The sequence below is a fragment of the Gorilla gorilla genome, chromosome 1 (genome assembly GCF_029281585.2).
Source record: "Gorilla gorilla gorilla isolate KB3781 chromosome 1, NHGRI_mGorGor1-v2.1_pri, whole genome shotgun sequence".
Lineage (NCBI taxonomy): Eukaryota > Metazoa > Chordata > Mammalia > Primates > Hominidae > Gorilla > Gorilla gorilla.
The window spans coordinates 125,919,916-125,945,589 of record NC_073224.2 but is presented as its reverse complement, the minus strand read 5'-3'; the positions used below and the strand labels follow the sequence as shown (position 1 = coordinate 125,945,589).

The 25,674-nt window shown below is 43.1% G+C and overlaps 1 protein-coding gene and 1 long non-coding RNA gene across 5 annotated transcripts in view; one reads left to right on the top strand and one right to left on the bottom strand.

Annotated features, from left to right (window-relative positions):
• SLC16A1 (solute carrier family 16 member 1) overlaps nucleotides 1-7,951 on the bottom strand; it is a 45,190-nt gene extending 37,239 nt beyond the window's left edge. Inside the window, exon 1 of one of the 3 annotated variants that reach the window (XM_055355239.2) lies at nucleotides 7,880-7,951. The gene's annotated coding sequence lies outside the window, so the exon portion shown is untranslated. Of the gene's footprint in view, nucleotides 1-5,628; nucleotides 6,861-7,879 lie in introns of those variants that run through there. The other 2 variants (XM_004026371.5, XM_004026372.5) reach the window with 2 other exon arrangements.
• The window catches only part of LOC109025592 (uncharacterized), a 79,194-nt gene continuing 60,461 nt past the window's right edge, over nucleotides 6,942-25,674 (top strand). Inside the window, exons 1-3 of one of the 2 annotated variants that reach the window (XR_002004526.3) lie at nucleotides 6,942-7,309; nucleotides 10,808-10,907; nucleotides 18,369-23,980. This is a non-coding gene — a long non-coding RNA (uncharacterized lncRNA). Of the gene's footprint in view, nucleotides 7,310-10,807; nucleotides 10,908-18,368; nucleotides 23,981-25,674 lie in introns of those variants that run through there. The other variant, XR_010131251.1, reaches the window with a different exon arrangement.

Sequence of the window (25,674 nt, the reverse complement as noted above, 5' to 3'; positions counted from 1 at the left end):
GTAAAACTTATGGAACCCTTGTCAGAATGTTTTCTTTTTTTAATATAATTTTATTTTTTTTTCTTAAACAAATAGAGACAGGGTTTCACCATGCTGCCCAGTCTGCTCTTGAACTCCTGGGCTCAAGTGATCCACCCACCTCAGCCTCCCAAGTGCTGGGATTACAGACGTGAGCCATGTGCCCAGACAGAATAATGTTTTTAAATGCATAAAATAAAATGCAAAGATAGAACCGTCAAAATACTTTAATTGGAATTAACAATGTGCTTTTAAAAAATAAAATAAGATCCAGCAGTGGGTCTAATAATCACAGTAATTTTGAGGTAGTGATAAGCTTAAACAATTTCAAGATAGCTATAACAGCTGCATTATGGTATGAAGTACATGATTTCTACTGGTGACAAAGTCACAGGTACTGCTAATACAACCATGGTTTGTTGCCTACATTCATATTTGAATGAAATTCCAAGTTTTAGTTATAGGTTAATGAAAAGATATAATATTTTTCCCCCAAACAAGTTCACAGACCCCTCGAATTCAATAGACCTTAGGGGATCAATATGCAGACCCCAGGATAAAAACTTCTCATACAGGAACAGAAGAGCAGGTCAATAAAGTAAAAACATAAGTTTTGGTTCCCAAAACTCAATAAGACAAATTACAAAGGCCCTGTTACTCTCCAAAATAGTCTAACACACCACAGCAGTGTATAGACTTTCATTCATTCAATAATCTTCAAAAGGTTTGTGTAGGAAGAGCAAAATCAGAAGGAAGACATATTTTTCAGTCAATGATCAAATATATAGCTTACAATATCAGTAGATTTTGAGGAAATTCTCCTATACTAAGGCTAAGTCATTGTAATTAAGTCAGATTCAACAATATCATGAGTTGTGATTAGCAACATGATAGTGTAGATAACCAACAGAGTTGGATCTTACTCTGGCAGGACAAATGGTCAGTGACACCCTTCAATGGCTCAGCCCATGCAGCTGCCTCACTGGTGTGGTGGATGTGAACCCTTCTTATCATTATGCATACTGTGATCCCAGAAGATTGTTATTGCTGGACAGGTGAGGTAGCTCACACCTGTAATCCCAGCACTTTGGGATGCCAAGGCAGGAGGATGGCTTGGGGCCAGGAGTTTGAGGCCAGCCTGAGTAACATAGTGAGACCCTATCACTAAAAAAATGTTTAAATAAATTAGCTGAGCATTATGGCCCATGCCTGTAGTCCTAGCTACTCAAGAGGCTGAGGTGGCTCTGCTTGAGCCCAGGAGTTACAGGCTGCAGTGAACCATGATGGTTTCACTGTACTCCAGCCTGGGCGACAGAGTGAATTTATAAATTTATAAATTATAATTTATGGATTTATAAAATTATAATTTATAAATTTAGAATGTATAAATTCTATACATTCTATCTTTTAAAAAAAGATTGTTACTGCATTTTAATCTCTTCTCAGGATGACACTAGGAACCAAACATGCCACCTAAACTAGTCCTTCCATTCATTGTAAAAATCTCCTATAACACTCCCTTCCTGCAAAGAGAAAAATATATAAACTAGGTAGCAGTATTACAAATGAAAAGTGGGGGGTTGGACGAGAAATAACAAAAGGGACAAGAGATTGGCACCAACTGCATGTGGTAGGGCAGGGGGGCCTACTAGGAGAAATATTAAGAAGATTCAGAGGTTTTAAGCCTGGCTACCTTCAAGAATGGTAGAATCAGAAGGAAAAAACTAGGTTTGGAGGATGAAGGAAAGTTGAGAACAGGCAGAGATAATGAGCTTTAAGTGACATATTAAGTTCAAAATGCCCAAGAAGCAACTGGAAAAGCAGATCATCAATAAGAGTGTTCAACCCCTGTCCTTGAGGAACTTACAATCTGGAATCCTTTTATAGCTAAAGATTTGGATTTAGTAGTGATTCTACTAGGTATTCTCTAAAAGCTGTGGGAACAGCAAAGTCCTCCAAGAAAGAGCACGAAAGACCAAAAGAAATGCCATAAATTTAAGGACAAAAATTTTAAATATTCTAAATACTAAAAGCCATTTGAAATGTTAACATCAAGTGCTAAAAACACTTTTACAACTTAAAATAGTGGCCTTTTAAGAGGATATACCTCAATACATTTAAATACATTTCCAGAAAACGACAGTGTCTCAATAACATACCATATTGTATTAAAACATAAACTTTAACTTGTCCTTCCTATTCAAATTGTACCTCTCTTTATAGAGGTATTCTAGTTAAATTAAAAATAAATGGTAGAATTAAAGGCATAATTATTTCCACTTGCAAACCACTAGTGAAATAATGAAAACAGGCTATTAGTGTAGTACAAAGAGGGATAACCAAATATATGCCTCCTGAAGGAAGTACACACCAATATCTAGGAATTATACTTGTCCTCTCCCCCCACACTCCCACTCGGAAATCAAACCTGAACTAAATTTGTTCAGTCTTCAATCTAGCTACCAATTTACAAGAAATACAAAGGATAGAGGGACATATTAAACTAGGACATGTTAAATCTATACCTGAGGGACATATTCATCAACATCCAGGATGAGAGAAACTGGAGGAAAAATGGCCTGGTTCCTTCAACAAATATTAGGTTGCTGCAAACATAATTGTGGTTTTTCAATTGCCATTGAAAGTAATGGCAAAAACCACAATGACATTTGCATCAACCTTACAAGGAAAATACATTACGAGGAAAGTAATTAAGATGAGGGAACCTATAGATTAAAAAGTTTAAGAGACATCCCAAACAAATGTAATATGTTACCTTGTTTGGACCCCAAATCAAACCAACCAATTATTTAAAAACAACTGAGGAATATTTGAATACTGACTGGATATTTGGCGATGTTAATTTTTAAAGGTAGGGTAATGGCATTGTGGTTATGACTTTCTCGAGAGTTATCTTTGAGATATCTATATTGAAATAAAACAAATGAAATCATTTGTAGAATTTGCTTCACAGTAATCCAGTAGGGTCTGGGGAAAGTAGATAGGGGATGAGATAAATCGTGTAGCTCAACTCTTTGTGTTTTGAAATTTTCCATACTTAACTGTTCAAAAGGGAAAAAAGAAAAACACCATTCTCAGGGGTTGCCAACAAAAACTGAAAACAACAGTTTGAATTTTGTCTCCAAGCCTTAAAAGCTGAGCAGCCCTGGTCTAGTCACGCAACTTCTTAGTGTCCCTATTGGTTAAATGGAGACAAACAAATACCACCTAATAAACTCGTATTTGTTCAAGCCAGAAACCTGGGTTATATCCTTAACGTCTTTGACTTTCCCAGTCTCCCACATCTGGTCTCCACCAAATCCTGTCTGTTTCTCTACCAAATCCTGTCTTGTCCATCACTGTGGTCCTCACACCACTCCAACAGCCTCCTTTCAGCCTGTTCTCCATATTGCATCCAAAGTGATGTTCCTAAAACACAAAATCCAATCAGGTTATCCCCAGCCCCACTGAAAATCTTTTTTTTTTTTTTTTTTTTTTTTGAAACAGAGTCTTGCTCTGTCGCCTGAGCTGAGCTGAAGGGCAGTGGTGTGATCTCAGTTTTCATTGCAGCCTCCACCTCCTGGGTTCAAGGTGTTCTCCTGTATCAGCCTCCCAAGTAGCTGGGATTACAGAAGCATGCCACCACGCCTGGCTAATTTTTTGTATTTTTAATAGAGACAGGGTTTCACCATGTTGGCCAGGCTGGTCTTGAACTCCTGACCTCAAGTGATCCACCCGCCTCGGCCTCCCAAAGTGTTGGGATTACAGGCGTGAGCCACCAGCTTGAAAATCCTTCAACTGCTTTCAGTCAGCTTCAAGACAAGAGCGCTCCTTTAAAATTTTTTTACCCTCCTTTATCCCTTAAAAATCCCTTTAATTTTTTTACCCTCCTTGATTCCTTAAAATGGCTTACAAGGCCCTCCATTTTCTCATACTGTCTATCTCTTCAACTTCTATCTCTTCCCATTCTCTTTGACTTTTTTATGCTTTAGCTTTGGTAAAATTCTTTCAGCTCTTGCATTACACCCTGTACTCTTGAGTGTAGCTTCAGTGTTCATGTCTGGAATGTTCTTTCCACCCATCATCACTGCCTTGCCTGGCTAGCTCTTTCATCCTTCAAGTCTCAGGTTAAACAGTATTTCCTCAGAGAGGTCTAGCCAAATTGCTTCTATACTAAGTTGGGTGTCTTCTCACACCTACACAATACAGTATTTGTTCCTACAGGAACCTGTACCTACCCTATTATAACAGTACCTACTTGTTTGTAAAGAGTATTTGCTTTGGCAATTATATATTTATCTGTTTTCCAGCTAGACTATAACTCTAGGAGGGCAAGTGGTAAAATTTGTTCACTGCTGAATCCTAAGTCTCTCATGGTGCCTGGTAGCCAATAACAAATTGCTGAACATATAAAATTCACAACAATCTGGACTGTTTTCCTCGTACCCAAGTTCCATCTTCCTAGTCCTCAACTGCAACAAAAACAAGACAGCTATGTAGGCATTTACGCAGAGATCTTAATCTTGCATAGGAGTGAGCATTATAAAGTGAATTGAAAACACGATGGGAATGCAGAACATAAGGAGCTGAGAAATCTATTTTCAGGCTGAGATAATTTGTATCCAAATTTACAATCTAAAGAAAAATCAGGAGTGCCAATCTAACAAAAATGAGTCCAAAGACACATATAGTTCCCACCAAACCATAACAAGTTTTCAGACCTAAGATGTTAGATCACTTAATCCCTCCAGCCCCAGTTTCCTTATGTGTAAAACAAGGGATCCTGATCAGCTGGTCATTAGGATCCTTTCCAGGGCTAATATATGCCCTAATATTTAAAGGCTAAAAGATGTAAACTAGTGAAACACTAATCATTTGCTTTCATCCTATAGTGATATGACTTTTTTCCTTTTTAATCTGTTTAAGGACATTACAGTCTATCCCGTTAAGCTTACAACTAAACCTTCAAATCTATTCAGCTATAAAAATCTTATAAAATGCTCCTCAGATCATTAACTTGCATATTTAACAATGGTAACTGCAATCTGATGAAACAACAGCATCTACCTAAGCCCAAAATGAATTACTGAAATATATTCAACTTCTGTGTAAATAATAAATCTTACCACGTGTTTTAAGTGCTAAATATCTTGAATTGTTGGTCATTTCTATGGCAATCTGAAGGCAAAGTTGTGCCCCAGGGTGTAAGACTTGAATTTATGGGTACTATTTAACACCTAACTAAAAAACTGAAGATACATAGTCTTTGCATCACCTCACTGGGCTGGTGGTTGGGATAAAAAAATTGTTGAAACCAGAGTAATTTTTGAAAAAAAAATTCAAAACAAGTTATAGTAAGTTACAGTAAATAAAGTAGCTTAGTGAGTTACAGTAAATAAAGCAGCGTGTAAACATTTTACTGTTATCAGTAGCAGCCCAGTTTCTAATCAGCCACTGGAAACCCAAGGAAAGACTAAAGTAGCAACAAGTTTGTCTCCTGGTTTAGATTAATTACAAACTAGTTTTGGCAACTGCTTGTTCCATCAAATATGTCATGACAAAGTAATAAGATGTTAAAACGCATGCTGGAAAAAAAAAAAAAAGACGTACTTGGAACAAAAAACTTGCATCGGACCAAGTGTAACGCTATCCTCCAGATTTCTCTCAACAGGGCCGCCTTAAGTCCACGAGTAGAAGGGCGCTGCGGCGGACGCTGGCAGCCACAGGTTGAATGACAAAGAGCCCCCGTCAGCATCACTCCCAGGAGTCTGCGGGCTGCCCCGTCCCCTCCGCAAAGTCTACTCGAACCCTGCAGTCACGCCTTGGCTGTGGGGAATGCGGCTCTCCGCATCACTCTCGCAAGTCACCAGGTGGGGCAAGGATCGGCGGGCCAAGAAGGTTGGGGCGGACAATGTCACGAATCATAAATAACTTCTGCCCCGAGTCCCTTCCCTTGGGGCAGAAGCGGCCAGGAGAGTCTGGAGGTACCACATGCAGCAGCCTCATGTTATCCCTTTTCCAGATCAAAGCATCTCTCGAGGAGCCTATTGAAGACTTAGAGGGGAAGGGACTTCCCCACCGTCACCGGGCACCACGACCCAACTCCTCGGCCAGGCCAGGGACCGGCATCTTAGCACGGGGCCCGCGGCTCGGCTAAGAGAGGCGCTGTCCCCAGCGCCTCAAGGTCTCCTTCACCAGCACTGCAGTCCGAGGCCACGCGGCTGCCTGTAACCACGATGCCCTCTGCTGGGCCGCCTCCCTCCGCCGGAGACAAAGTCTCCCAACCCCGGAGGTCCCCTCCGACCCCACCAGAGCAGCGAGGGCACCGTGGGGTCCGCGCCGCGTGCCGCCGGCTGTTACCCAACTAACCGTTATATGCGCGGATCGCAGCGCCGAGCGTGTGCGTGACGTGGTGGCGCAGGCTGGAGTTCCACGGGGCCCAGGGTCCGGCTCCCGTCCTTCGCTCGCTGCCTCGTTTGCTTGTTCCAGTACCCACGCAGCTAGCCAGTCACGTCGCAGCTCACCACTTTGTCTGGCCGGGCCAGCGAGGCTGCCTTATAACCCGCCGGGGCCCGAGCATGCGCGCAGGGGGCGGAGTCGTCTCTCCCGGCCGCCGCCCCCTCCCCGCCACACAGACATCCGAACTGCAGCCCGCGCCTCCACACTCTTTCAGCCGCGCGCGCCCTCTAGCTCGCCCGCGCGCGCCGGCGCCCCCTCCCCGCCACGTGACCGGCGTCCCAGTCCGACCGGCGCGCTGCGCCCCTGCTGAGCGGCGCGGAGCTACCACGCCCTGCCAGACTCGCACTTGGGTCCCTGTCTGACGAGCTCTAGGCAATCTGCCCTCGTTCGGGACACAACCATCGGTCTCACCCCTCAGTTTCTGCCAGAGAAAAAGGAAAAGTCACCGAGAGGCCTGACCCTGACGGGTGGGGGAGATGCGCGTGCGGAGTAGCGGGAAGCGACTGAGGAGGGGGGACTGGGCAGCATTTGAATGGATGCAGGTGCCGCTGGCACCCGGGAAGACGCTGGGGGCCGGCGCTGTAGAGCCGGGCATGGGCTGGGATGTGTTTGGATTCCAATCCGGGCCTGACACCAGTTCAGTGACCTCGGGCAGTTCCCCAACCCTCCGGGCCTGTTTCCTCCGTCTGAAGTGGCGACAGTAATAGAACCGACCTCGTAGGCTCATCGGGAGGTCCTGATGGGAGAACCCATGCAACTTGCCACCATAGAGCCAGGCCCGCGGCGGTTGGCGCCTGGTGGGTATTAAAGACGAGTCGGGAAAGAAGAGCAGGTAAGAGGATGGGGAGACTGGCCCAGTGGGTTGGGGTGTGCACCTCGGCCACGTGGAAAAGCGAGAATGCAGAGGCCTGACGCTTATGGACGATGCATATGTGGGGCCGGATAGAATTGTGACAGGCGGCGCTGGGGCTGATGCGCCTCACCCAGATTATCCTCTGTAATCCTCACAGCCCTGTGAAGTGGGCACTGCCATGAACATTTTGTAAATAAGGCACCCGAGGCTCAGAGAGGTGAAGTAACTTTCCAGACGGTCCAGCTCGTCAGCGGCCAGCATTTGAAGTCACACTCCAGAGCCTGTTTTTAACATAATAGCCGCTGTGACCGCATAACCAACGTGTGTGTGTTGAAGTGATCAAATAACCATGGAGTGTCTTTGATGTCCAGGACTTTTGAGAAATACCGAAAAAGTATGAGGCAAGGCCCCTGCCTTCAAAGACCTTGCAAGTTTTTGGGGGAGACTTAGGCACAAATTAACCAACATCTGTTGAGCACTTGCTGCTTGCCAGGACCCTGCCCTTCCCCTCGTGTCTTCCTCCCTTCCAGGACTCACCCCCTCACTTACCCTCCTCCTCAATTCTCACAGCAACCCTGGGAGGTAGGCCTTATGGTTTCTGTTTTGCAAATAAAGAACCTGAGATTGAAGAAGAGTAGAGATTGGAGGATCAGGTCCTGAGAGGTCCCATGTGCTTTCCAATAACAGTTCAGTATATTAGAAGACAGTATGGCATCCACGGCCAAGTACTACTAGTGAGTAATACAGTAATTGCTTTTTACATTTGATAAACACGGAGAAAGGGAAGGCATTTCGTGTCATTGGGGCAGCTAGGACTTATAAAAGCAGTGCTAGGGTGGCAGCAGCATTCAGGTAGATGGTAAGGAGAATTAAGTTAGAGAGACAGGATCCTCAGTCTGCTTCCGAAGTAAATATATAAGGGCCTGTTCTATGGATTGTAGTGAGAAATGGTTAAATAAGATGAATCCCAGGAAACCTCAAAAGAAGGCTTATAGAGCCCCATAGGGTGGTAGAGTCACACTATAGACCTGAGAGCCAGATCTGTTGAGTTCCAAATTTGATTCTTGCACTTACCAGCTCTGTGTCCTCAGGCAAGTCATTTTACCTTTCCAAGCCTCACTCCCAACTCTGTAAAACAAGGATAATACCTACCTCAGGGTTATTATGATAATAAAACTAGTATTTATTTCAGGCCGGCATGGTGGCTCAAGCCTGTAATCCCAGCACTTTGGGAGGCCGAGGTGGGCGGATCACTTGAGGCCAGTATTTTGAGACTAGCCTGGCCAACATGGTGAAACCCTGCCAATACTAAAAATACAAAAATTAGCCATGTGTAGTGCATAGTACCAGCTACTCAGGAAGTTGAGACAGGAGAATTGTTTGAACCCGTGAGGCAGAGATTGCAGTGAGCCAATATCTCATCATTGCACTCCAGCCTGGGCAACAGAGTGCGATTCCATCTCAAAAAAAAAAAAAAAAAAAAAGGTCCGGGTGCAGTGGCTCATGCCTGTAATCCCAGCACTTTGGGATGCCGAGGCGGGTGGATCACGAGGTCAGGAGTTCAAGACCAGCCTGGCTAATATGGTGAAACCCTGTCTCTACTAAAAATACAAAAAGTAGCCAGGTGTGGTAGCATGTGCCTGTAGTCCCAGCTACTTGGGAGGCTGAGGCAGAAGAATCACTTGAACCTGGGAGGTGGAGGTTGCAGTGAGCCGAGATGGTGCCACTGCACTCCAGCCTGTCCAGCCTAGGCAACAAAGTGAGATTCCGTCTCAAAAAAAAAAAAAATTAGTATTTATTTTGCAGTGTCTAGCATATAGAAAACATTACATGAGACCTAACCCTAAAGATTAACCCTAGATGCCCTTCCCTTGAATAGACCCTAAGGAGGCTCTGAGAGGGGCCCTAACAGTATGTTCAACAGGATCATACTTTGTGTTGTATTGCAGTTTTGTACTCCTATCCTTGAAGATAGATAGTCATCAAAATTACAGACACCTCAGGCCCTACAAAACCTGGATCTGCTTTAATAGATTTTAGTGTTGTGAAGACTTTGGAATCAGAAGACCTGGTCCCGGCCGGGCACGGTGGTTCACGCCTGTAATCTCAGCACTCTGGGAGGCTGAGGTGGGTGGATCACCTGAGGTCAGGAGTTCAAGATCAGCCTGGCCAACATGGCCAAACCCTGTCTCGACTAAAAAATGCAAAAAAAAAAAAAAAAAAAAAAAAAGAAAGGCCTAGGCCGGGCACAGTGGCTCACGCCTGTAATCCCAGAACTTTGGGAGGCTAAGGCAGGCGGAACACCTGAGGTCAGGATTTTGAGACCAGCCTGAGCAACATGGAGAAACCCTATCTCTACTGAAAATAAAAAATTAGCCGGGCGTGGTGGCGCATGCCTGTAATCCTGGGAGGTGGAGGTTGTGGTGAGCTGAAATCACGCCATTGCACTCCAGCCTGGTCAACAAGAGCAAAACTCCATCTCAATAAATAAATAAATAGGCCAGGGCAGTGGCTCATGCCTGTAATCCCAGCACTTTGGGAGGCTGTGACGGGCGGATCACAGGGTCAGGAGTTCGAGACCAGCCTGACCAACATGGTGAAACCCTGTCTCTACTAAAAATACAAAAATTAGCCTGGCATAGTGGCATGGACCTGTAATTCCAGCTACTCAGGAGGCTGAGGTTGGAGAATCGCTTGAACCCAGGAGGCAGAGGTTGCAGTAAGCCGAGATCGTGCCACTGCGCTCCAGCCTGGGTGACAGAGCGCAAAAAGAAAAAAAAAAAAAAAGATCTGGTCCCATAACTGCTATCTGTGTTATTCTGGGCAATTAATTCACTGAACTTCCCTGGGCTTTAGTTTCCTCGCCAGATAAATTAAAAATAATACCTACTAGCCTGAACTGTTGTGTTAATCAAATGAGATAGTATCTGCAGAAGTAATTGGTGAAACTTGGAAAGTGTTCTGTATTTATGAAGTAATGTCATAATTTGTCTAAAGTACATAAAAGGGAAAAATTAAAAGCAACTCCAAGGCTCTTACCTGGAAAAATAGAAACACGGTGGGTGGGTGAGCTGGTGAAAATAATAAAATAATACAGGTAAAATCCTTGCTCTTCTGCCAGGTTTTTTTCCTGATTTGAGGCACACGACATTGAAGAAATGAACTAGGGAGCATAGGATGAGAAATCAGAGTGGAGAGGAAATTGGAGATCATCTAAGGCACTCCTGACTTTTTACAGAAATGGAAATTAAGGCCCAGGGATGCTAAAAGACTTGTCTGAGGCCTCCCATCTAATGATTGGCATGATCAGAAACTCCAGTTTCTTTAAGTATAAAGAACAAGTACAACCTTTAAGATAAAATATTTTGTCATGGGGGTCTTTCAGAATCATTACATCAGAACCAGAGAAGGCCTGGTACTCTCTACTGTCTTTTAGCTTTATCGCAAAATTCTTAGGATTCACCTTTCTGTTTTAAGGGTTGATAGACTGGATGCTGCTATGGTAATCTGCCTCAGGAAAATGCCGGACTGTTGTTTGCAAGCTGGTTAAGTGAGCAAATCTTGGGAAGATTTCAAGGTAAGAGTTGTAACTTCGGAAGTTAGTGATGCAATAAGAAATGCAAATGCAAACTTCAAAAATTATGATATAGGTACTCTTTAAGCTGAGTAAGTTGCTCTATTGCGTTATCTGAAAAAAGAAAGATGAAATTACAGTGTGTTCTCTGGAATTCACCTACTTAACTTACATTCTTTCAGTTACTTCACCATTTCTGTGATGTAGTAGATAGGAAGGTGCTATTTTGCCCATTTTAGTAACAATAAACAATACAGGAAAGGATTCTTTTTTTAATTGACACATTGTAATTGTACATATTCTAGGTTACAGTTTTGGTGTTTCCATACATACAAATGTTGTATACTGATCAAATCAGGGTACTTAGCATATCTCTCACCTCATGCTATTTTGTAATATACAATACCTTATTGTTAACAGCAACCCTACTGTGCAATAAAACACCAGAACTTATTCTTCCAATCTAATTGTCACTTTGTACCTGTTGACCAACCTCTCCCTATCCTCCTCTCCCCTCTCCCCTTTCTTGTCTCAGATAACCACTGTTCTCTCTGCTTCTAAGATATAAACTCTTTCTTTAAAAAAAATTAGATTCCACAGATCATACAGTATTTATCTTTCTGTGTCTGGCTTATTTCATTTAACATAATGTCCTCCAGGTTTAACTGTATTTTCACAAATGGCAAGATTTCATGCTTTTTTACAGCTGTATAATATTCTGTAATCCATATGTACCACATTTTCTCTTTTTTTCCTTTTTCTTTTTCTTTTTTTTTTTTTTTTGAGACTGAGTCTTGCTCTGTCCCCCAGGCTGGAGTGCGGTGGTGCAATCTCAGCTTACTGCAACCTCCGCCTCCCAAATTCAAGCAATTCTTCTGCCTCAGCCTCCCAAGTAGCTGGGATTACAGGCACCTGCCACCACGCCTGGCTAATTTTTGTATTTTTATTAGAAACGGGGTTTCACCATATTACTCAGGCTGGTCTGGAACTCCTGACCTCAAGTGACCCACCCACCTCGGTCTCCCAAAGTGCTGGGATTACAGGCATGAGCCACCATGCCCGGCCTCACATTTTCTTTATTCATTCATTCACTGTTAGATGTTTGGGTTGATTCCATATCTTGGTTATTGTAAATAGTGCAGCAGTAAACATAGGAGGGCAGATACCACTTCAATGTAACTGATTTCATTTCCTTTGAATATATAGCCACTAGTGGGACTCCTGGCTCATACAGTAGTTCTATTTTTAATTTTTTGAGGAAAAAATTTTCAACAAAGGTGCCAAGAACACACACTGGGGAAAAGATAGTCTCTTAAATAAACGTTGCTGGGAAAATTGGAAAGTCACATGCAGGAGAATAAGACTAGACCCTGTCTCCACCATATATACAAATCAACTAAAAATGGATTCAAGACTGTCTTCTATAGCTGCTGTACTAATTTGTAATTCCACCAAAAATGTGCGAGTGTTGTCTTTTCTCCACATCCTTGCCAACACTTGTTTTTTTGTTTTGTTTTGTTTTGTTTTGTTTTTTTAAGACAGAGACAGAGTCTCACTGTGTCACTCAGGCTGGAGTGCAGTGGTGCAATCTCGGCTCATTGCAACCTCTGCTTCGTGGGTTCAAGCAATTCTCCTGCCTCAGCCTTCCGAGTAGCTGGGACTATAGGCATGTGCCACCATACCTGGCTAATTTTTGTATTTTTAGTAGAGTCGGGGTTTCACTGTGTTGGCCAGGCTGGCCTTGAATTCCTGACCTCAAGTTATCCACCTGCCTCAGCCTCCCAAAGTGCTGGGATTACAGGCATGAGACACCACGCAGCCTGTTTGTTGATAGCCATTCTAACTAGAGTGAGATGATATCTCATTGTGATTTTGATTTGCATTTGCCTGATGATTAGGGATGTTGAGCATTTTTTCATGTAACTGTTGGCCAGGCTGGCCTTGAATTCCTGACCTCAAGTGATCCACCTGCCTCAGCCTCCCAAAGTGCTGGGATTACAGGCATGAGCCACCGCTCAGCCTGTCTGTTTGTTAATAGCCATTCTAACTAGAGTGAGATGATATCTCATTGTGATTTTGATTTGCATTTGCCTGATGATTAGGGATGTTGAGCATTTTTTCATGTACCTGTTGGCCATTTGTATGTCTTCTTTTGAGAAATGCCTATTAAGGTCTTTTGCCCACTTTTAAATCAAGATAATTTGTTTTTCATTGTTGAATTAAGTTATTTATATTCTTCAGATATTAACTCCTTGTGAGATGTATAGTTTGCTTATATTTTCTTCCATTCTGTAGATTTTCTCTTCATTTTGTTACTTGTTTCCTTTTTATGTACAAAAGCTTTTCAGTTTGATGTAATCCCATTGGTCTATTTTTTGCTTTTGTTGTCTGTGCTTTGAGATATCTTTTTAAAAACCCTTGCCCAACCCGGTGTTGCAAAGCATTTCCCTTATGTTTTCTTTTAGTAATTTCATAGTTTCAAGTTTTATATATTAGTCTTTAATCCATTTTGAGTTGATTTGTGTATATAGTGGAGACAGGGTCTAGTCTTAGTCTTCTGCATGTGACTTTCCAATTTTCCCAGCACCATTTATTGAAGAAACTGTCTTTTTCCCAGTGCATGTTCTTGGCACCTTTGTTGAAAAACAGTTGGCCATAGATGCATGAATTTATTTCTGGGTTCTTTATTCTCTTTCATTGGTCTCTGTGTTTGTGTTTATGCCAATACCATGCTGTTTTGGTTACTATAGCCTTGTAGTACATTTTGCAATCAAGTACTGTCATGCCTCAGCTTTGTTATTTTTGCTCAGGATTGATTTGCCTATTTGAGTCTTTTGTGGGTCCATATGAATTTAATGATTGTCTTTTTTTTTTCTTTTTTTTTTTTTGAGATGGAGTTTTGCACTTGTTGCCCTGGCTGGAGTGCCATGGCACAATCTCGGCTCACCGCAGCCTCCACCTCCCAGGTTCAAGCGATTCTCCTGCCTCACCCTCCCTAGTAGCTGGGATTACAGGCATGCGCCATCACGCCTGGCTAATTTTGTATTTTTAGTAGAGACAGGGTTTCTCCATGTTGGTCAGGCTGGTCTCGAACTCCCGATCTCAGGTGATCCGCCCTCCTCTGCCTCCCAAAGTGCTGGAATTACAGAGTGAGCCACCGCGCCTGGCTGTCTTTTTTATTTCTGTGAAATATATTATAGGTATTTGATAGAGATTATATTTAGTTTGTAGATCACTTTGGGTAGTATGGGTGTTTTAACAATACTAATTCTCCCATGAACATGAAATGTCTTTCCATTCATTTGTGTCTTCTTCAATTTCTTTCATCAAGGTTTTATAGTTTTTCAGTTTAGAGATCTTTAACCTCCTTGGTTAAGTTTATTCTTTTTTTTTTTTTTTTTTTTTTTTGCAGCACACCAACATGGCACATGTATACATATGTAAAAAACCTGCACATTGTGCACATGTACCCTAAAACTTAAAGTGTAATAATAATAAAATTTTTTTAAAAAAGTTTATTCTTAAGTATCTTATTTTTGTGTAGTTATTGTAAATGGAATTATCTTCCTGATTTCTTTTAGGAAAGGATTCTTTTTAAACAATATTTTGTCATTAAGAACACTGCCCCCCCCATAATATATAATAATTTAATAGGGAATATGGAAAATGTGATTTGCTTTTGAACCATGTTTGAAAAAAGGTTTGCTAAGCGAATACCTGCAGTAAAGAAGATAATGCCAATCCTAAAGACATTGTTTCTTTAAAGTTGAGAGCCCTCTCATTCAGAATATCATCATCTAATTTCGGGTTACATGTCAGGTGTAGTCCTACTGCTTTCAAAGGCCTATGTCTGGATCTAGGATGAATTTTGCCATTCTTTAAAGAAAGACTAACTCGGTATTCGTGAGATGCACTCTAAGCTCCTCCCTGACCTCCCCCATTTCTCTTCAGCTCTCCTTGCTCTGTTTTGACCTATCACTTATCTTACCAGCCTGCACCAGTTTAGTATCCTAATCAGTTACTTCTCTGGCACTCTACTGACATGACATGACGCAGTCAAAATAGTTTGCTAGAAAACAAAATGTTTGCAATAAAAATGTCTTCAACATGACAAATAAGTCAAAAATTATTGTTTCCAACTGCTGGTTTTTTGTATGTTTAGTTATTCTGGTGGCCAGGGATTTGCTTTATTGCTTCTTTGGGCCTTTGAGAATTTTTTTGTGCACACACAGACACACACACACACACATATATATATGTTTCTTAAGGAATCATATTGTACATACTGTTTCTTTCCACTAAGACGGAATCTCACTCTGTCTGCCAGGCTGGAGTGCAGTGGCGCGATCTCGGCTCACTGCAACCTCGGCCTCCCGGGTTCAAGCGATTCTCCTGCCTCAGCCTCCCAAGTAGCTAGGCTTACAGGGGCGCGCCACCATGCCCGACTGATTTTTGTATTTTTAGTAGAGACAGGGTTTCACCATGTTGGCCAGGCTAGTCTTGAACTCCTGACCTCAGATCCACCCGCCTCGGCCTCCCAAATTGCTGGGATTATAGGCGTGAGCCACCACGCCTGGCCGCTGTTTACTACTTTTTAAATATTTGCAGGCTGGGCGTGGCAGCTCACGCCTGTAATCCCAGCACTTTGGGAGGCTGAGGCAGGTGGATCACGAGGTCGGGAGTTTCAGACCAGCCTGGCCAAAGTGGTGAAACCCCGTCTCTACTAAAAATACAAAAATTGGTGGCGGGTGCCTGTAATCCCAGCTACTCGGGAGGCTGAGGCAAAGAATCGCTTGAACCCGGGAGGCAGAGGTTGTAGTGAGCCGAGATGGTGCCACTGCATTCCAGCCTGGGTGACAGCGAGCCTTTGTCTCAAAAAATATATATATATATTTGCAATGGCTTGATAATATGAAACATTTACGTTGCTTCTTAATAATTATCTAAGAACTAATTTAGATTAAAAATCACAAAAGTTTGAAACATACCTAAAATATTATGATAATCTGACAGTACTGCTTTAAAACTTTAAAGGTGGCAAAACAATCCATATGGAAAACAAGCAGCTGAGAATATTCCTTTTTGACCTATTTATCTTCAAATTCAATTTGTTTTCCTTTTTTTTTTTTTTTTTTTTTTGAGATGGAGTCTTGTGCTCTGTCGCCCAGGCTGGAGTTCAGTGGCGCGATTTTGGCTCACTGCAAGCTCGGCCTCCCGGGTTCACACCACTCTCCTGCCTCAGCCTCCTGAGTAGCTGGGACTACAGGCACCCACCACCACGTAGAGATGGAGTTTCACCATGTTAGCTAGTATGGTCTGGATCTCCTGACCTCGTGATCCTTCCACCTTGGCCTCCCAAAGTGCTGGGATTACAGGCGTGAGCCACTGCGCCCGGCCAAATTAAATTTGTTTTCAACCAGATTACCTGAGGCTCAATCTATGTCATCCTAATTCCCACTCTGGTCTGATATGGCTTGACTCCTGTTCCTTGTTTTTGCTAGCCCAGGGGGATAGTTTTGACTGTGCTCTTTGTAACCTACATCATCGCTATTTAGGATCTTTTCCAGGAAGCATTCTTTCTAGAGATGGTCCTATGTATTTGCCAGACCTGTTTTCTTCCTTGACCCCTAGCTACTAAAAGTCCTAACCCTGAGTAGCTTCCCCACCTCCCTCTTTTCCTCCCTCCCTTCCCTCCTTTCTTCCTTCCATCTCTAGTAAAGTATTTTAGGCAAATGGGATGGGAAGTTCAATAATAACAATAATAAATTGATGATAGCCAAGATTTCTGGGATACTTACCATATGCCAAGCATTGCTCTAAGCACTTTAGATGTAGTAACACTCATTAATTCCTCACAAAAATGCTATAAACTAGGAACTGTTACAATCCTCATTTTACAGGCATATACAGATACAGAGAGGTTAAGTAGCTTCCCCAAGGTCACATAATCAGTATTGTCTCGAGTCATCAGAAAGTAGTCATCATGGCCGGGCATGTTGTCTCACGCCTGTAATCCCAGCATTTTGGGAGGCCAAGGCAGATGGATCACGAGGTCAGGAGTTTGAGACCAGCCTGGCCAACACAGTGAAACCCTGTCTCTACTAAAAATACAAAAATTAGCCAGATGTGGTGGCAGGCACCTGTAGTCCCAGATACTTGGGAGGTTGAGGCAGGAGAATGGCTTGAACCTGGGAGGGAAGGTTTACAGTGAGCTGAGACCGCACCATCACACTCCAGCCTTGGCAACAGAGCAAGACTCTGCCTGAAAAAAAAAAAAGGAAAGTAGTCATCATTTAGTTTTCACCAAAAATACACAAGTAGAAATTGTCATTTTTAGCTATTAATACCATAGGAGACTAATCCATAGAATTTAAGGCCATCTTGACTTAGAAAAACCCTGTTTTGGGTTCCTTTTATGTTAGTAGAGCAAAACAACCATTATGAAAGCATGTGCCATGAAAGGTGCCTTTGAAACCAGAGATTCACCACAGAGAACTACCCCTTGCTTATCTGAATTTGCGGTAGTTATCAGTCTCTAGTCAGCTAAGTTGGAGACAAAGATGATGGGACATGGTTTTGTTAGCAGCTTATCTATTTATTTATTTATTTTTTGAGATGGAGTTTCACTCTTTCACCCAGGCTGGAGTGAAGTGGCGCGATCTCGGCTCACTTCAACCTCTGCCCCCTCGGTGGGTTCAAGCAATTCTCCTGTGTCAGCCTCCAAAGCAGCTGGGATTACAGGCGCATGCTACCACACCAGGCTGATTTTTGTATGTTTAGTAGAGACGGGATTTCACCATGTTGGCCAGGCTAGTCTTGAACTTCTGACCTCAGGTGATCCACCCACCTCAGCCTCCCAAAGTGCTGGAATTACAGGTGTGAGTCACCACACCCAGCCAACTAACAGCTTAATTTTAAGGTCACCTATTTCTAGGAAGTTCTGGGTATCCTGGTCCCCATATTCCATGCTATAAGATCATTCAGTGTGAGAACCTGGACTTTATAGCCCTCACCCAAAGCAGCAGCAGATAGTTGGAATTATTGGACAGCTGCACATCAAGCCTACTGTGATTCAGCCAAGGGTGCATGCAGCGAAGGAGGCCTCTAACATCACAGTGACTGGCTTTGTGTATCCATCTGCCTGGGGATCCAGACCTGGGTGTTCTACCTGGACCTTCATACTGCTGCACTGGTGAGCAAGATGAGGCTTAAATAAAGCATACAATTCAATTTGTGGTGACCTCTGAGAACTCCAAATCTGCCATGAATCCCTGCACCACACAATACCTGTGACACCTGTGCCAAGGTGAGGTCCAGTAGCTACCAAACCTACTTCTGAGCTGCATATTAGAGTGAAGCCTTCCTCCCTACCCTCCCTCTGTCTTACCTTTTGCACAAATCATGGGTTCAGATGTTATACCTATTATTGCACTCTGATAAGTTTTTTTTTTTTTTTTTTTGCAGTCATGGAATAAGGCCATACCCTGTGGGTAGGGTATAAAGGTTTCCCTCTATATAGTAGGTGTTCTCATTATCAGTCATTCAAAGAAAAAGAGAATCCTCACCAGAAAAACTTGGAACATGGAATAGATGGAAGGTGGCACTTCTGGATATGCCTTTTTACATCTGAACTTGGAAGAGTTAAGAATTGTTGAAGGCCCTTCTCACTGATCAGGGGAAATAGCTTCTGTCACAGAGCTGCCTACTCCAGGAGAACCAAAAATGAAAGTAAACACTCATATTTTGTAAGTCTGTTCCTGAACTTCCGTCAATCAAGTTTAATCTAAATCAAGGATCCAAACTGAGAAGCATTTAAGGACCAAGAAAAAGTTAATTAGCCCAGTGTAAGTCAACAAGAAATGATAAGCAGTATGGAGGAAAAGGAGTGCCACACCCTTCTAGGCATCCAAATTCAAGCATTTACAATGTACTTCATGAAGCAGTACCCTATACAGCACTAATAACAGCCCAAACTTGCTTGACATTTCTACATAATACATTATTCATTAATTCAGAAGAAAAATAGAATTCTTAAAACTCCTAACTTTATTTTTAATTAATATAAAGGAGGAACCAACAACAACAAAAAATTGTGTGGGAGTTAGAAAATAAGGACTAGGCGCCTGGGCGCGGTGGCTCACGCCTGTAATCCCAGCACTTTGGGAGGCCGAGGCAGGCAGATCACGAGGTCAGGAGATTGAGACCATCCTGGCTAACACGGTGAAACCCCGTCTCTACTAAAAAATAGGAAAAATTAGCTGGGCGTGGTGGCGGGCGCCGGGCGCAGCTACTCTGGAGGCTGAGGCAGGAGGATGGCGTGAACCTGGGAGGCAGAGCTTGCAGTGAGCCAAGATCGCGCCACTACACTCCAGCCTGGGTGACAGAGCGACACTCTGTCTCAAAAAAAAAAAAAGGACTAGGCAGGCGGATGTGGGGTGGGGCAAACAAAACATGGCAGCCAGCAGACCGGTCTATTTCAGCATAGTCTCTGCTGCAGTATTTAAGAAATAGGTAGAGCCAGCCAGGCGCGGTGGTTCACGCCTGTAATCCCAGCACTTTGGGAGGCCGAGGCGGGCGGATCACCTGAGGTCTGGAGTTCGAGACCAGCCTGACCAACATGGAGAAACCGCGTCTCTACTAAAAATACAAAATTAGCCAGGCGTGGTGGCACAGGCCTGTAATCCCAGCTACTTGGGAGGCTGAGGCAGGAGAATCACTTGAACCCAGAAGGCGGAGGTTGTGGTGAGCCCAGATCGTGCCATTGCACTCCATCCTGGGCAACAAGAGTGAAATTCCCCATCTCAAAAACAAAGAGATAGGTAGAGCCGGCCGTGGTGGCTCACGCCTGTAATCCGAGAAGGCTGAGTTCGGTGGATCACTTGAGATCAAGAGTTTGAGACTAGCCTGGCCAACATGGTGAAACCCCATCTCTGCTAAAAAAAAAAAAAAATACAAAAATTAGTCGGGCATGGTGGCAGGCATCTGTAATCACAGCTACTTGGGAGGCTGAGGCAGGAGAATCGCTTGAACCCCAGAGGCAGAGGTTGCAGTGAGTTGAGATCGCGTCACTGCAGTCCAACGACAGAGTAAGACTCCGTCTCAAAAAAAAAAAAAAAAAAAAGATAGCAGAATGCTTCCTCCCGGTGCCAAGGGTGATTTATGAAAGATCCCCAAGGAAAAGTTGAATATCAGAATGAGGGTCATTTTGGCAGTCCCATCCCTGTATGGAGACAGTCCTTTCGTTGTTACTTTTGGCAGATGAGGATCTGAGTTTAAGAGACCTGGTTGGTGGGGGAGGGGGGAGGGATAGCTTTAGGAGATATACCTAATGCTAAATGACGAGTTAATGGGTGCAGCACACCAGCATGGCACATGTATACATATGTAACCAACCTGCACATTGTGCACATGTACCCTAAAACTTAAAGTATAATAATAATAAAATAAAATAAAAAAAGAGACCTGGTGGATTTCCGTACAACTTCATAATTTCCCCCTATCCAAGACCCACGGTTCCATTTTTGTCACCGTGGCCACAGTGGCTGAAATGGCTCACTTCATTTTTTGCACTAAACAGCCTTCAGCCCCACACTGCACCGCTAAATGGACAAGTTCTTTTTTCCCTAGTGTCTTAAATTCATGGCCTCAGTCTGAGGCCTTTAGTTTTATACTGCTTTGGGAGAGTCCTCTTTACAGTCTTAGAGATATACATATACCTCTTACTGTTTACCACCTCTAATTTAATAGCAAGAAAGAAACTGGAAATCTTGTAGGAATACTCTGCTCCTTTTTTTTTTTTTTTTTTACTTCACTCTTGTCACCAGGCTGGAGTGCAATGGCGCGATCTTGGGATCTTGGTTCACTGCAACCTCTGCCTCCCAGGTTCAAGTAATTCTCCTGCCTCAGCCTCCCCAGTAGCTGGGATTATAGGTGCCTGCCAACACGCCTGGCTAATTTTTATATTTTTAGTAGAGACGAGGTTTCACCATGTTGGCCAGGCTGGTCTCAAACACCTGAACTCAGGTTATCTGCCTGCCTCGGCCTCCCAATGTGCTGGGATTACAAGTGTGAGCCACTGCGCCTGGCCAAGGAATACTCTTTGTTCTATGCTACCTACTAGGACAGCTAGTCTACTCAGTTACCCCAAAACCAAAAGGATAGTAACTCAACAAGCTCAGAATACACCATTCTGCTTGCAGCCATTGTTTTCACCACTACCCCATTTCCCCCTGCACACATAGCTCATTACCTTGTCACATGTACACTTACTATAGTCACAGCAGGAGCTAGAATCTGGAGATGTTACATGCCACACAAGAGGTCAGTGAGAAGCACAAAACCATACATTGCAAATGGGTAACATATCAGTGTAGCCATCCAAGCAGAGGATTAGGTATGGCCTTCATCTCATGTTCCCATTAGGCTCAGATGGGCTAGATAATGGGGTTTTGCTCCTGTTTCCAATTCAAAGATAGTCAACCTGGGAGCTTTCTAACTCTATCATATGTATTTCATTTGTTTCACCAGTTACTCATTTGATCAACCCAGGGAAGACCATATCATGAATGAAACACAGCCCAAGTATGCTTTAACCATAACGTGGGAGTGCATAATTCAGGCTACCAAGACCATTTAACAGAATCCAGTGGAATGAGGGAAGTCTGGACTACAGGAGTTAGTGGGGGAATTCTCAGTCACTGGAACCATGCTTCTAAACAAAGGCCTTCACCAAGAACCTAGGGCAATCTTATTCCATCTGCCAGAACTTATAGGGATATCACTAAATTATGCTTAGTCAAAATTGGGTAATTTGTAGTTTATAAATACTATAAAACTGATATTTAAATCTAGGTCTACTTAATTCCTAGCTTCTGTTCTTAAGTGCTAGATTATTTTGATTCATTTATTTTGTTCAAAATCTTGATGTTATAGGAAAGGATGGGGATGAGGAGGATGATGAGGCAGGAAAATGCAGAACTGTTTCATAGTCCCAACGCTGAACCTTTGTACAGGCTGTTTCTTCTTCATATAAAGCACTTCTTGGCCAGGCGTGGTGGCTCACGCCTATAATCCCAGCTCTTTGAGAGGCTGAGGTGGGCGGGTCACTTGAGGTCAGGAGTTCAAGACAAGCATGGCCAACATGGTGAAACGCAATCTCTACTAAAAATACAAAAAAATTAGCCAGATGTGGTAGTGCGCCTGTAGTCCCAGCTACTTGGGGGGCTGAGGCAGGAGAATTGTTTGAACCAGGGAGGCAGAGGTTGCAGTGAGCCGAGATCGTGCCACTGCACTCTAGCCTGGGTGACAGAGCGAGACTCCATCTCAAAAAAAAAAAATTAATTAAAAAAATAAAAAGCACTTCTTCCTTCCACTTGGTAAACTGTGCAGAATAACATGGAGATGGAGGAGAGGCAGGTAGATTAAGGGGGAGCAGTTTTAGTAATTCTATGATTCAGACCTCTTTTTAATTCAGCTTTCCTGCTAATTAATGTAAATTAGTAAGGTTTCTGCTGGGTGCGGTGGCTCATGCCTGTAATCCCAGCACTTTGGGAGGCCAAGGCGGGTGGATCACGAGGTCAAGAGATCGAGACCATGCTGGCTAACATGGTGAAACCCCGTCTCTACTAAAAATACAAAAAAAAATTCGCCAGGCGTGGTGGCAGGCGCCTGTAGTCCCAGCTACTCAGGAGGCTGAGACAGGAGAATGGCGTGAACCTGGGAGCCGGAGCTTGCAGTGAGCCAAGATCACACCTCTGCACTCCAGCCTGAGCGACATAGTGAGACCCCGTCTCAAAAAAAAAAAAAAAATTAATAAGGTTTCATAATTATTATATTTACCAACCAGGTTCTTTCTACATAATTATTGTTTACCTTCTAATAAATTACTTAGAAAGGCCACCTACAAATCCAAATTATATACAAAACGTTTCATTTCCTATTTCCTTCCCAGGGATGCATAATTACTTTGGAAAAATCAGTGGCAGCTGGGCACGGTGGCTCATGCCTGTAATCCCAGCACTCTGGGAGGCCAAGGCAGGCGGATCCATCTGAGGTCAGGAGTTCAAAACCAGCCTGGCCAACATAGTAAAACCCCATCCTTACTAAAAATACAAAAATTAGCTGGGCATTGTGGTGCACACCTATAGTCCCAGCTACTCAGGAGGCTAAGGCAGGAGAATCGCTTGAACCCAGGAGGCAGAGATCGCAGTGAGCTGAGATGGCGCCACTGCACTCCAGCCTGGGTGACAGAGCGAGACTGTCTCTTAGGGAAAAAAAAAAATCATTGGCTTGTAAGTTAAAATCTTTATCTTGCTCTACCTTCTCTGGAATACCTACATCTCTTATGTTTTTTTAACATTACATATTCACAAGCTTTACCAATTCACGGAAAGGATTCCTCTAGGATTTTGGTGGATCTCTTGAAGCACTAAGAACCTCAAGCAAAAATGTATGCGATCTTTGTACTTTAAAATTAAAGTATTTCAACCAGGAGCAGTGGCTCATGCCTGTAGTCCCAGCGCTTTGGGAGGCCAAGGCAGGATGATTGCTTGAGCCTTGGAGTTTGAGACTAGTCTGGCCAACATAGCCAGACCCCGTTTCTTTAAAAGAAAAAAAAAAAAACAATTAGCTGCATGTGGTGGCACACATGTAGTATCAGCTTTGGGAGGCCCAGATGGGAAGATTGCTTGATCTCAGGAGGTTGAGGCTGCAATGAGCTATGATCATGCCACTGCACTCCAGCCTGGGTGATAGAGCAAGACCCTGTCTCAAAAAAAATTTTTTTTAATAGATAAACATTCAGGCATTCCAAACTCCTAATGTATTGTCTACTATTAAGAATGCATGCTGGCTGAGGCAGGAGTTCAAGACCAGCCTGGCCAACATGATGAAACCCCATCTCTACTAAAATACAAAGATTAGCTGGGCCAGGTGGTGGGTACCTGTAATCCCAGCTACTCAGGAGGCTGAGGTAGGAGAATGTCTTGAACCTGGGAGGCAGAGATTGCAGTGAGCCGAGATCTCGCCACTGCATTCCAGCCTGGGCAACAGAGTAAGACTCCATCTCCAAAAAAAAAAAAAAAAAAAAAAAGAATGTGGAATTTAACATTCCTTTAAACTTAAAAAATAATAAAAAATAAATTTAAAAAAATTAGAAGAATGCATGCTGGGGTCTGCTCAGTGATTCACAAGGCAGGAAATCTCTTGAGCCAAGGAGTTTGAGACCAACCTGGGCAAAGTGGCAAGACCCTGTCTCTACAAAAAAATTAAAAATTAGCAGGGCATGGTGGCACACTTCTGTTGTCCTAGCTACTTGGGAGGCTGAGGCAGGAGAGTCATTTGGGCTCATGTGTTTGAGGTTACACTGAGCTTTGATCACACCACTGCGCTCCAGACTGGGCAACAGAGCAAGACCTTATCTCAAGAAAACAAACAAAAAAAGAATTCAGGGCTGGGGGCGGTAGCTCACACCTGTAATCCCAGCACCTTGGGAGGCCAAGGCAGGCAGATGACTTGAGGTTAGGAGTTTAAGACCAGCGTGGCCAACATAGTGAAACCCTGTCTGTACTAAAAATACAAAAATTAGCTGGGTGTGGTGGCAGGCGCCTTTAATCCCAGCTACTTCGGTGGCTGAGGAAGGAGAATCGCTTGAGCCCAGGAGGTGGAGGTTGCAGTGAGCCAAGATCATGACACTACTCCAGCCTGGACGACAGAGCGAGACTCTGTCTGAAAAAAGAAGTTCAGGTGGGAGGATCCCTTGAGGACAGGAGTTTAAGACCAGCCTGGGCAATGTAGCAAGACCTTGTCTCTTAAAAAAAAAAAAAAAAGAATGCAAAAGCCATAGAACCTTTTCCTAGGAGAGAATGCTAGGAGGAAGGAGGGAAACAGTATATTTTAAGGTAAATAAGAAAGGCCTAATGCCCCGTGGATAGATTTTTCTATCTACACATTGGAGATAAGTTTAAATTTTGCGTTAGTGTTTCGGTATTACTTCCTGCCAACGTGAAAAGTTAACCTTTCTAAGACAATCTCTACTAAGAATTTGGACTTTTTCAAGATTTTTGCCTGCTTCTTTCAAAGAGATTGCAAAACGATTTTAACTCACTAAAGAACATTTTTCACCTCTTGATTGTCCAGTACAAGTGTAGTACAGTTCTTTTTTTATCTATCCTCCCTTTGTTTTTATAGACTGGAAGGTATCCAGAAATAAGGCATTCAGAAATGGAGGCACACATAGATGAAGGCAAAGGCCATTCCTATGAAGGCAGGTCTGTAGGCAGCTGGTTATTTGTTTTTCTCAGCCTCTCTTGGCATTCTACCTTCACCTGGAAAAAAATTTAAAAAGGAGGATACTTTATAGGTCCTGTCTCAAGTATCTGACTTCCCTGGGAAGCTTGATTCTCACATTCAAAATACATGGGGAGTTTGGTTCAGTTAAATTTTATCACACCAGAATTGTTGAAAAGCAATAAATTATTACTGTATAATTGGTGCCTGTTTGTTATCTTAGGTATTGTTATTTCTGTTTTTAACTTGTTTGGAAAACCATAGACCATAAACTTTTCTCAACGTTCGATGCAGAGCTCCAACCGAACTAGCAAAGAACATTTCCTCAAAGAAAGGGAGTATTTTTTTCTGTAACAATTTAACTTTCTGTCTTTCATTCTTCAAAATGTATCACTATAAATTTGCTACAAAAAGAGCTATTTCTTCTCTCAGTATCATACAGATTGATTTGTATAGATGTATATGTATGGCTGTTAAATTATTT